Below are 13,946 nucleotides of genomic sequence, written 5' to 3'. Positions count from 1 at the left end.
GGTCACCTGCTCTCAAGTTACCACTCCCCGCCCGTCGCCACCACCACCACCACTACCACCACAGCCACTTCACTTGATCCCTCAGAGGAGTTATTTACACATCAGTTGGATGAAATTAGTGATGCGCAACCATTATTGCCAGGGGATGTAGATAACAGGATATGTCTCAGTCAGGCAGCATTGCACACATGGACGTACAGTGTGATGATGATGATGTTGTACCTGCTGCTGCTTCCTTTGCTGAGATGTCAGATACAAGTGAAGTGGTTGATGATGACGATGTGTCCGTGGATGCCACATGGGTGCCTGCTCGAAGAGAAGAAGAAGAAGAGGACGAAAGTCCAGAAGGGGAGACAGAGAGAAGGAGAAGACGAGTTGGAAGCAGGGGGAGGTCGTCGCAAGGAGCTAGTGGCACAGTCAGACAGCAAGTATCGGCCCCTGGGGTCAGCCAGATAGCACGCCAATCAACGCATGCTGTTGCCACCACCAGAATGCCATCATTGCAAAGCTCAGCAGTGTGGCATTTTTTGTGTGTGTCTGCCTCTGACAACAGCGATGCCATTTGCAACCTGTGCCAAAAGAAACTGAGTCGTGGGAAATCCAACACCTACTGCGGCGGCCTGAGGAAGCGCGATCCCACGCGCGAAACGGCTGTCGCCGCCTGCAACAGTGTATCCGCCCCTGGACCCACATGTATCTTCTTCCAAGGAAGCCACAATAAAAGCTACTGATTTTTATCCTGGTGAGTGCTGCAACGCTATTATTTTCTTCTCTCTCAAAGATCTACACTTTTCAGACATTCAGCGCCGAAACAACATGCCAGTGAGGCACTTGATTTGCGACAGCCCGGCACGTTGGAATTCAACACTCCTAATGTTCGACCGCCTGCTCCAACAAGAAAAAGCCGTCAACAAGTATTTGTATGACCCAGGGTGCTAGGACAGCCTCTGCGGAGCTGGGAATTTGCTCATGCGCAATGCCTGTAGGCTCGTGCGTCCTTTTGAGGAGGTGACAAACCTAGTCAGTCACACCGAAGGCACAATCAGCGACCTCATCCCATTTGTTTTCTTCCTGGAAGAGTGCTGGATCAGGCTGTAGATAATAGGGAAGAGGAAGAGTTGTGGTCACCATCACCACCAGAAACAGCCTTGTCATCATCGCTTGCCGGACCTGCGGCAATGCTGCAAGAGGAGTATGAGGAAGAGGAGTCAGGAGGAATGTGGCTTTGAGGAGGAGGAAGACCAACTACAGCAGGCATCCCAGGGTGCTCGTTATTGTCACCCATCTGGGACCCGTGGTTTTGTACGTGGCTGGGGGGAAGAACAGACCGTCAATGACATCAGTTAGGAGGAGGAATAGGAAATGAGTAGCTCGACATCCAACCTTGTGCAAATGGGGTCTTTCATGCTGTCATGTCTGTTGAGGGACCCTCGTATAAAAAGGATGAAGGAGAACGACCTGTACTGGGTGGCCACGCTACTAGACCTCGGTATAAGCAGAAAGTGGCGGAAATGTTACCAAATTACCGGAAGTCAGAAAGGATGCAAACCAAACTAAAAAATATGCTTTACACAGCTTATAAGGGGGATGTCACAGCACATCGGGAATCTATCTGGGGAAGAGGTGAAAGTAATCCTTCTCCTACCACGATACGGCGGCAAGGACAGGACGCATTACAGATGTGTTGTTGATGGAGGACATGCAGAGCTTTTTCAGTCCTACACATCGCCACAGCCCTTTGGGATCCAGCCTTAGAGAACAACTCGACCGACAGGTGGCAGACTACCTCGCCTTAACTGCAGATATCGACACTCTGAGGAGTGATGAACCCCTTGACTACTGGGTGTGCAGCAATATAGACAATAATGGATAAAATTGATGAACAAAATGGCAGTAATGTAATGGCACTGTGGACCAGCGCAACACCAAGGTTCCAGATGATGAATCTATCCCCCAAGCGTACGTCAACTCTTGGTCTAAATAGGCCTAATGGCTAAAATATCTGAGATAAACCATCTCATGAACCAGACCATAGAGTGGCGTCAGCTTAAAGACATAAGTAACACCATGCTGGCCTCATTCTAAGCATGAATGGGTGCAGTGTGCAACAAGGTTGTTAGCACCAAGTGGTATGGTAAATCACAAATTGCACTCAGCACCCAGATATGCAACCAGCATAAGAACATACATAAATGTATCAATAGTAACATTCAAAGGGGAACCAACCTGGAGACCTGAGTGAGCGCACCCCTGACGCGCGTTTCGCACAGCTTCCTCAAAAAGGGGCGTGTCCATTCGGCCTATGCAGCTACACTTTAAATACTGTCACAGCTGAGAGAAATGTGCCCCAAACCTATCACAGCGTACCTGGCTGATTACCAACACTCTATCACCTGTGCCCTTGCTGGACTGCCTCCTATCAGAGCTCCGACGATTCCCCTCCGCTTGATCTCATAGCGCTACATCACTTCCGCCCAAACTCTAGGTGGTTCATGAGATGGTTTATCTCAGATATTTTAGCCATTAGGCCTATTTAGACCAAGAGTTGACGTACGCTTGGGGGATAGATTCATCATCTGGAACCTTGGTGTTGCGCTGGTCCACAGTGCCATTACATTACTGCCATTTTGTTCATCAATTTTATCCATTATTGTCTATATTGCTGCACACCCAGTAGTCAAAGGGTTCATCACTCCTCAGAGTGTCGATATCTGCAGTTAAGGCGAGGTAGTCTGCCACCTGTCGGTCGAGTTGTTCTCTAAGGCTGGATCCTTATGTGACTATTTAATAAAATATACTACTTTTGCATATGTGTTTTGTTGTCTTTCGGATTCATTGAGTTAATTCTCACATATGGTTTTCTCACTGGCTGAGAATTTATTGTCGGTTCTACTAATTATTTCCTGTGTTTTCACAGAGGAGTTGCTAAAAGCAAAGAGGATGGACTTCCACTCACGTGAGTCCACCTGGGTATCCCAGGTGGATGCAGTTTTTGCAGGTGGCGCTGCGGAGGGCCCGGACCCAGGAGGCAGGAATGCCTCTGAGCTGAGGGCACAGTTGAGGAATGCACTACACAGACGCATGAAATTGTGGTGGAACAAAGCCACCTTAGATAAATATATAGAAAGAGGACTTATCCCTAGAGGTTTAAGGGTACAGATGTTTCCGTCTTACGGACAAGAAGATGAGGAATTTTGCACAAAGTGGGAGTCGGCATGTGGCACATGCTCAGTTAAGCTGATGCGCCTGATTACAGAATCTAACGGTAAGAATATGTTAATACTGGATGGTGAGATCACTAGACTTGAGGAACAGCTTTCCCAGAAAATAAATGGTGTTGAACTGGAAAGCTTCAAGAAAGAAATGGATGAGGCCTTCCTGGTTTGGGAAAAACAAATTAAAGCTGTGAAAACTAGAAAATTTCAGCGTGATCAACAAGACATGGCAAGCAACAGAATTTATAAATGGAAGTACAAGACGCATGAGGGTAGATCACGGTCTGTTTCACTGTCTTCACGTACATCAAGAAGTGAAGACGGCAGTACATCTGGTCAGGACACACGCAGATACCCGAGGAAGGGATAATAAACGTAAGCCTGGGGCAGTAAAGCAACCTGCCGGGAGGAGGGGTCAAGATGGCGGACGCCAATTACAGGTAATCAATTTGTCTGATCATGTGCTGACTAATGATCAAATGTCACTTTTGGCGAAAGGATTATCGTATTCACCTACCTGTATATTTGACTACTTCTCCACAGTGAAGGATTTACATCTGTTTGCCAGACGCCTCATTTTCAAAAAGATTTATTATCAGAGACAGGATCCTAATTTTGCTACACAAATGGAACAGGAAGCACTAAGTAATTTAATTGCACTTTTGGAGGAACAAGAATTTGCTGAAAAATCTGGTGAGTTCCCCAAATCCCTGATTCCAAAGTCAAAAAACTTCCCAGCATTGTCATTATATTCCAATGTGCACTACTTTGTGAAACTGGTTGAAAATGAACTTTCACATATCTCTGACCAAAAAGGGAGAGATAATTGCACATTTGGTGAAAGACAAGCATTGAAACAGATTGGGAAGTGGGATGATGTGGTCCTAAAACAGGCTGACAAAGGCGGTAACATCGTGATATGGCCCACACGCATGTATGAGAAAGAGGTGCAGAGACAGTTACAAAATGCCGACTGTTATAAGAAATTAACATTTAACCCCCTAATAAAATTTAAGCAGGATTTGGAGGTTATCCTGCAGTCCGGGTTTGAACAAGGGGTCATTTCCAGGAAACAGATTTCCCACCTGTTGCCTGATCACCCTGTGATTCCAACCCTATATCTTTTGCCTAAGATTCACAAGGATGCGATGAAACCCCCTGGTAGGCCCATCGTATCGGGGGTGAATGGCTTAAATGATGCCGTTTGTAAATACATTGACCATTTTTTACAGCCACTGGTGGAGGGGTTACAACTTACCTACTCACTTAAAGGACACGACGGACATCTTAAGAAAAATGGAGGGTATACATTTGGAACCTGATATGTTGATCGCTACGTGCGACGTGGAGTCCCTCTATACCTCAATTAAACATCATGATGGGTTGGAAGCCACGCAATTCTTTCTGAGGACCACAGTTATGGGTAAGGAGAAGTGTGATTTCATTTTAATCCTTCTCAATTATGTTCTTACCCATAATTTCTTCCTTTTTGGGGGGTCCTTCTACCTACAGCTCCAGGGCACTGCAATGGGGGCGGCATGTGCTCCCTCATATGCAAATTTGTTCCTGGGGCTGTGGGAGAGGGACATCCTCCAATCCAGTCCCCTGCCAGAGTCCAGTAAAGTCCAATACTGGGGTAGATATATCGATGATATACTGATTATCTGGCAGGGGACGGAGGAGGAATTTAAGAACTATATCCGGGTGTTGAATAATAACTCTAAGAATATCAAACTTACATTTAAGGTGGCCCGTACGGATATTGAGTTCTTGGACGTGATGTTCCAGGTGGATGCCAATGGACATTTGGGTACCAACCTATATCGCAAGGGCACCTCAGTGAATGCCTTATTACACGCAGGCTCGTCACACCCAGGTAATTTGATTAAGAGCATTCCGGTGGGGCAATTCCTGCGTGCGCGCAGGATTTGCTCATCTGACAGTCTATTTGAAGTACAGGCGGAGGACCTAAGAAGAAGGTTTGAAGAGAGAGGATATGGGAATCGATGTATAGAGACGGCTTACAAGCGTGCACGACTTTCAAGGAGAAGCGACTTACTACATAGAAAACACACTCGACAAGATTCGCAACAGATTAGGTTCATCACAGGATATACCAGTAAGTGGAAAGAAGTGAATACAGCATTAAGTAAATACTGGAACATACTGACCTCTGATCCCCAATTACAGGAAGTGATACCCCCACATGCCTCAACAACGTTCCGGAGGGCTAAGAATTTGCGTGACCAATTGGTCCGCAGTTTTTATGTCCGAAAGGAAGTGGGGCTGTTTGGTAACAAAGGGCCACCATGGGGGAGTAAAGAATGTGGGAAATGCGTTGCCTGCACTAATATGGACAGAGCAACTCATTTTCATAATGCGGCAGGTGACAAAGTGTACAAGATCACACACACTATCACATGCTCAACAATTGGGGTTGTGTATTGGGCTATATGCCCATGCAACCTCATTTATGTTGGACTTACATCACGGCAATTAAGAAGAAGGGTTAGGGAACATGTACTGGCCATTGAAGCTTCAAGAGAAGAAAAAGATGTTATACAATTAAAGACCTTGCCACGACACTTCAAAGATTAACATAATTCGGACAGTACCCTACTTAGAATTAGGGGTGTAGATTGTGTGCTGATCTCCCCAAGAGGAGGAGATTGGAAGAAAACTTTAGCCCAAAAAGAAACAAAGTGGATATTCCTGTTAAATACAGTTGCACCGTTCGGGCTGAATGAGGTGAATAGCTTTGCGCCATTTTTGTAGATGGTGCAACTTCCATCCCCCGTTCTCTAGGATTCCTCTCTTTTTGTTACAATAATCATGCTCTGTTGGTGTGCTCCTCTGTGCTCTTGGTTCAGACCAATAGGTGTTCTTGTGTTTCATCTGCTCTTGGTCTGGGTCTAATGCCCAGGACTTTTTTGGTTTTAACTGCTACATTATTTTAATGTTTATAATTTTTGTATTTTAACAGGTCTTGATTTATTTCGTGTCATATTCGGGATGCATGACGTGATTGTGTACGTTACGAGCTGGGAGATGTGTGCCATATGCCTGTTAACAGTGAGGTCTCGCTTGGAAGGATCCATATGGAGATGATGGATATATTGTATGGGGTGGTCGAGACCCTGGACACATGTGGCGAAATTCATGTCTCCCTTTTTCTAATTATTGATTGACAGTTAGGGTTTTTGGTGTATGGGGGCAATTGTCACTATTATTTTGGTTACTTGTTTAATATTGTTTAAAGATGTCTGAGATTATGCAGGGCATTAATATGAGCCCTATAGATTATTACTTTGCACTGCATGCGCACTGAGCACTTTCACTTTATCACTTTTAGCACTTTTATTTAGAGATTTGTACATATCTTGCGATAATAACTTATAAATTATATAATAGTATGGATGTCATACATTCAGATATTTATGTATTGTATTTATTGGTATATTTCACTCTTAGAAGGATGGCTAGGATTTCCGTATATACTATTTACATGTGTGTATATATATATATGACATGTTGTATAGGTGGGTTACATAGTTCTGGCCATGTTGTTACAAAATTAATGATAACAAAAACAACAAAAACAAAAAATTACTAGTTGTTATCTTAATAGTTGTATGTATCTGTTCATCATGCTATTGATGTTAATGATATATTACGAAAACCCTGTTTAAACCTTTTTAGGTGTATGATGAACTGATTCACATTATTATCAATTACAGCATTTTGTAATAATTTTTTAATTGATTTGGTTGAGTGATTGGGTGAGTGACAGATTGTCTGTTACCCTAACCATACACTACCCTCATCGATTATATATTTTCACTATATATTTTCACTATTTATATTTATAAATTTTCTAACTTTTACCCTTTGCATTCAATCCCCTATGTCATATTTTATGTATAGATATTATAGAGACATCGCACTACTTAATGTAGTGAAATAAGCCTTGTGTCTGTCTAAAATTCCCAACCCTTATTATACATTTAATATATGTGAGATATCTCTACTTGAGTGACGGACCCTGGGTTGAGCTCACCCCTGATGACGATGCTGTGGTGCTGACACAGTTGATGAGTATGAGCGGAAGTGTTGCTGGAGGATGGGCGGTAGTGACGTACTGCTCACTACCTAGAGTTTGGGCGGAAGTGATGTAGCGCTATGAGATCAAGCGGAGGGGAATCGTCGGAGCTCTGATAGGAGGCAGTCCAGCAAGGGCACAGGTGATAGAGTGTTGGTAATCAGCCTGGTACTCTGTGATAGGTTTGGGGCACATTTCTCTCAGCTGTGACAGTATTTAAAGTGTAGATGCATAGGCCGAATGGACACGCCCCTTTTTGAGGAAGCTGTGCGAAACGCGCGTCAGGGGTGCGCTCACTCAGGTCTCCAGGTTGGTTCCCCTTTGAATGTTACTATTGATACATTTATGTATGTTCTCATGCTGGTTGCATATCTGGGTGCTGAGTGCAATTTGTGATTTACCATACCACTTTGTGCTAACAACCTTGTTGCACACTGCATCCATTCATGCTTAGAATGAGGCCAGCATGGTGTTACTTATGTCTTTAAGCTGACGCCACTCTATGGTCTGGTTCATGAGATGGTTTATCTCAGATATTTTAGCCATTAGGCCTATTTAGACCAAGAGTTGACGTACGCTTGGGGGATAGATTCATCATCTGGAACCTTGGTGTTGCGCTGGTCCACAGTGCCATTACATTACTGCCATTTTGTTCATCAATTTTATCCATTATTGTCTATATTGTTGTCCTTATGTGACTATTTAATAAAATATACTACTTTTGCATATGTGTTTTGTTGTCTTTCGGATTCATTGAGTTAATTCTCGCATATGGTTTTCTCACTGGCTGAGAATTTATTGTCGGTTCTACTGGGTGTGCAGGCTTGACCTGTGCTCTGAGCTATCCCAGTTTGCGATAGAACTTCTGGCCTGCCCCGCTTCAAGTGTTCTGTCAGAAAGGACCTTCAGTGCAGCAGGAGGCATTGTTACTGACAAAAGGAGTCACCTCGGTCAAAAAAGTGTTGATTACCTCACCTTCATTAAGATGAATGAGACATGGATCCCAAAGAGACTGACAGTAGGGGATACTAAACTAACAAAAGGCCTGATGACATGCCTTGGCCTCAAAATGGTCCCCACGCTGCTGTATTTAATGTCTGCATATCGGATGACTTTCGTGAATTCTCCGCCACCAACTAGGGTTCAAGCCGCAATGTTTTAGTCCCCTTTCTGCCTTGAAAACATCAATTTTTCCGGCCGCTGCTACAATAGCGGCTGCAACAATAACTTTGTTTTTCAGGCATGTGCATATGCCTAATGTTTCTGGCCTCTGGTGCTGCACTGTGGCTGCAAAAACAAAAAAAAAAAGGCTCATACAAGTGTCAATTCCCCTTTCGTTACCTTGTTGTGGTGAAGGGGCTTGCGTATCACAATGAAGCGATCATCACCTCTATGAGTGTGTTGGCAATCTTGCCACACCCCAGATGATAAGGCCGTTGCTTCATTATGATCAAACCAAAAGCGATCGGCTGCATGTTTTTTTTTTAAGTTGTATGGGTGGGTTTTTAATACATAAAAAAAAATCATAATAAAGTCTCTTAATAGTTTATTAGAAATAATGCAGACAATTTAAAAAATCCCCATAAATTCCAATACAAATCAAGTGCAAAGCTCAGAACAAAATTATTCCAGTATGTCGTAATGGTTCGTTAATTCGACAATGGTTAATCAATTCGACACACGTCCCCGGATAGGGGACGTAACAGGGATTAAACTGATAGGACTAGTACTAGTTTAGACACCGCTCATATAGGGTGTCACAGCACATTGCCCCGTGCACGCGCAGTGCCCCAACTTGGGAGTAAGAGGACTGACCAAGCTGTTTTTCCATCTCCGGGTTCCTAAAATCAATTCAGTTTGGTGTATCAGAGTTTGGTCTGTCACTGTGAAGGCAGTCGAAGATACCCGGCCTAAATTTTTTTTCACAAAGGGCAATCCCACCCTGATATGGGACGTAACAGGGATTAAACTGATGAGAATAGTACTACAGAAAATAGCACTCATATCGGGTGTGACAGTAAATTGCACGGCGCAGACGCAGTGACCGTGGCGTGGATTCAAACAAAGGGGAGGGAGACAGCGTTTTTTTAACCATCTCCCCGTTCGAAAAATCAATTTAATAAATGGACCCCAGATTGGGGACGTCACGTAACAGGGATTAAAATGATGAGAATAGTACTACAGAAAATAGCACTCATATCGGGTGTGACAGTAAATTGCACGGCGCAGACGCAGTGACCGTGGCGTGGATTCAAACAAAGGGGAGGGAGCCAGCGTTTTTTTAACCATCCCCCCGTTCGAAAAATCTATTTAATAAATGGACCCCAGATTGGGGACGTAACAGGGATTAAAATGATGAGAATAGTACTATAGAAAATAGCACTCATATCGGGTGGGACAGTAAATTGCACGGCACAGACTCAGTGACCGTGGATTCAAACAAAGTGGAGGGAGCCAGCGTTTTTTTAACCATCTATCCATTTGAAAAATCAATTCAATTCACCTTTCCGGGACCCTTGGTGTTGTACATGGCTGGGTGGAGGAAGAAACCTTCAATGACATCAACGGGACATGGCTTGGTATCCAACCTTGTGCAAATGGGAAGTTTGCGGTTGGGCAAATGGACTGTTTGCAGTTGTTTGTGGTGCATTAAAAGGGGAGTTTGGTCTGTCAATGTCTGTGAAGCGGGCGTAACCCTTACACTACCTGATCGATACAACATCATACCTGATCGTATACACACAATGGATGTTTTAAACCACGTTGTTCAAAAAAAAATTGGATTGTTAGGTGATTTATGCCCTTTACGGATTAAAATCCAGCTCTGCGTCAACTATGCAATTTTCCATCTGAGTTTTGCCATGGATCCCCCTCCGGCATGCCACAGTCCAGGTGTTAGTTCCCTTGAAACAACTTTTCCATCACTATTGTGGCCAGAAAGAGTCCCTGTGGGTTTTAAAATTCGCCTGCCTATAGAAGTCAATGGCAGTTCGCCCGGTTCGCACGTTCGCAAACATTTGTAGAAATTTGCGTTCGCCGTTTGCGAACGGAAAATTTATGTTCGCAATATCTCTACCCAGGAGTCAAACGGCACCTCTGCTGTCTGATTATGCCACCCATGGCACTGGGTCCCACCTCGTCACTGCATGGTCGCTGCACCTTTTTCAGAGTAGGTCCCACTCAAAGAGGCAACCTTGGCGTGGTGAGTGGCTTATGCCTTTTGATCAAAATGTACACTAATGCCTCTTGTACAGCATGTAGTACGGGGGGCTGTACACTCTATTATAGCGCTGAGAAGCAAGTTAGATCAAAGCATAGCATAGTGGATGCGCGATCCAGTTCTGTTTCTCCCCCTGCATCATTATTTGAGTCTTTTATTCTTTATTACTGGTATCAGCACTCCTCCCATTCGGCACAGGTGGTTTTAATCACACTGGTCTGCATATAGTGGTCATTGACCTGTAGCTTCTGATAGTGGTGGACATGTTGTGTTGGACAACTGTTCACATGGTGCAGCACTGCGTGGTGGCCTTTGTTTTTGTGGCGCTGTGCTGGTGGGTTGGTGGGACCCAGCGCCATGGGTGGCATAATCAGACAGCAGAGGTGCTGTTTGACTCCTGGGTCCTTCCGCCTACTAGGGCAGCGCCACCTCGTCACTGCATGGTCGCTGCACCTTTTTCAGAGTAGGTCCCACTCAAAGAGGTGACCTTGGCGTGGTGAGTGGGCTTATGCCTTTTGATCAAAATGTACACTAATGCCTCTTGTACAGCATGTAGTATGGGGGGCTGTACACTCTATTATAGTGCTGAGAAGCGAGTTAGATCAAAGCATAGCATTGTGGATGTGCGATCCAGTTCTGTTTCTCCCCCTGCAACATGCCCAGCTATACTCCTTTACTGAGACCTGTAGTTCACAAGACAATCACTGAACTATAGTGTTCTTAATATAAGCTTCAACCACTCAAACTGACTTTCGGCTTGAATGCCTTTTTCACATAGAACTGAATGTTTACTTTCACATCATGTCAGCTCTAACTTCATAGTTATAGTTATTTTTTTATTTTTTTTGCAATGTTAAATTAACTTTACATTTACATGGAACACCCCTCCACTTGTGAACTGCAGAAACACTTTCGCAAGAAACAAATATGCTTATGTTAATAAGATGTCTTAAAATGGAATAGTGTCCTTTGCATACAATCTCTAGATTTTTATTTTCATCCCCAAATGGCAAGGACAAAACGGGATGTGAAATTTTTTCCTCACACTTCCCATTTAGTCAACAGACAAGAATACTCCACTTTTGAAATCAACATGTGTCATCCGTTAAATGGGGGGTCTTTATTAATGTAATCAAATGACAAGCCAGATTTGCAGCTTTATAACACAATGAAGCACTTTGTATAGACGGATATATGAATGACCCATTCATAGCAGAACAACAGGGCACAAAGGGTACAGAAGTCATCTTGATCACAGCCAGAAAGCTAAATGGTTTGTTCAGTTATCTGCCTGATGTCATCTCTATGACCCATCTTGTTAATAATTTTAAATGGGCTCAGTAGTCTAACAAGACTTTTTAATTCTACAAAACTGGTCGGAAAAGTGCAACTATATTTGTCCTTTTAGGTCAGATATATCATGCAAGGTTAAATACAGGTGAAAGTCGAAAAATTAGAATATCGTGCAAAAGTCCATTTATTTCAGTAATGCAAATTAAAATTAGAGTTTTGTGAAAAGGTTTAATATTCTAGGCTCAAAGTGTCACACTCTAATCAGCTAATTAATCCATACCCCCTGAGCAAAGGGGACCTCAAAATTGTGACTTTGGGGTTTCATAAGCTATAAGCCATAATCATCCAAATTATAACAAATAAAGGCTAGAAATATCTCGCTTTCACCTTTTAAGTTGCATTACTGAAATAAATGAACTTTGCACAATATTCAAATTTTTTTAGTAAAAAATGTATACAATCAAAAGAAATTTCTACCTAAGAAAATGTCCTATTCTATCACCAGGTTTCTAATCTAGTAAGAGACACCCTGATTATAGCAATATGTCACTTTTCAGTTAGAAGTAATTTTCTTAAAGGTAATGCGTAAACAGAAAATTGACTATTGTTCAAATCTTGTTTTTATGTTCAAAATGATTTAAAGAACTTAGGTGGTTAGTTTTAACTTTCCATGTCACTATCTACTAAGAATAATAAGCACCACTTCTTGGTCTGTGCAGATCACTTTTCAGCAGTCATGTCATTATCATCACAGGTAGGATTACAATGACAAGTTATCACATATACAGAAATATCTACAATCAGAATTAAAAAAAAAATCTGAAAAAAAGGATATGTGCCACATTCTTTTTAAAATCACACTTCAGCCTGTTCACTGCACAGCGTTGCATCCGAGGAGGCCAGTGATTGGCTGCAGTGGTCACTTGTTGTCAAGTTGATATCATCACTGCAGTCGAGTAAATAGAATGCAGTCAGGAAACCAGAGTGGCAGCATGGGATCTGTCAGGAAACGTAGGTCTTTATTGCAGGCGGATCCTGAGGGTAGTCAGCTTTCAGGTAAAATATGGCGGCACACACAAGTGTAATGGAGGCATCACATGTTCTTTTATATCTCTAAGGGTACAAATATTGTATAGGCACAGAATGAGTGTTGCTGAACCTAAAATCAGCATGTGGAAGATGCAGAAGAAGTCGTCTTGCAAGGTTCTTCATCCCTAGGCGTGGATCAAGCTGTCTGGGTTTCCAAAGCAAGTATTTCAGGAACCCCCCTCCTCCTCCCCCCAGTCCCTTAATCTCTGCATTGTAGATTGCTCTTTGCACTCTCTTCCTGGCCAATTCCTGGTATTGTTATTTAAAACACACTGAAAAACTATTTTTTCATCTCATTCACCCACTTCTCTGCAGTAGACATTCTCCAAGCTTTCATCCCTCAATATGGCATCCTAGACAGGTACCTACTGTGCCTATCACTCGTCCCAACCATGCCTTAACCCCCTTAAGCATCATAGCAATAGTATACAAGTAAAACTTGGAGCTCCAAGATCCATGTACAATCCTATATACATGTGCAATTTGATATTGCATTATATCTGACCTAGAACATTTTAATTCTTCCTCAATTAACTCCTTACAAATCTCTAGCTGGAAATCAGCTAAAAAAAAGGATTGCACTAAAACACAAGTTCCCCATAATATGGACAAGTAACTGACAAGGTTTTTTATGTCACTCTTGATTTCCCCTGAATAAAACGCTATTTTTATCTATGTGATTTTTTTCACATTCGGAGCTTACACATCAGGTGACAGTTCCAATCCAAATCTGGCAACTACTGGATAAGATTTCTAAATTTGCATAGCTACAGGAAAAGCTATTGAAACTTATTCATTTGACTCCATTTTTACCTGATTAATTTCAAATAAAACAGCATTATAATGGTATTATATTTAACTCAATAATGAAAATAGTAAAAATGCATCTTAACCATATAAAAGGGTTTTCCTGCTGTATTAAATCCCCTAAAGTATTGATCATTTATATACAGATTAGGAAAGAAATGTCGGATTACTGGGACTACCAGCGATGCCAAGAGAGGAGTCCCAAAGTCCTCTCTCTGAATGT

The sequence above is a fragment of the Bufo gargarizans genome, chromosome 2 (assembly GCF_014858855.1).
Source record: "Bufo gargarizans isolate SCDJY-AF-19 chromosome 2, ASM1485885v1, whole genome shotgun sequence".
Taxonomy (NCBI): domain Eukaryota; kingdom Metazoa; phylum Chordata; class Amphibia; order Anura; family Bufonidae; genus Bufo; species Bufo gargarizans.
The sequence above is the reverse complement of the archived record's forward strand: the minus strand, read 5'-3'. Positions refer to the sequence as shown.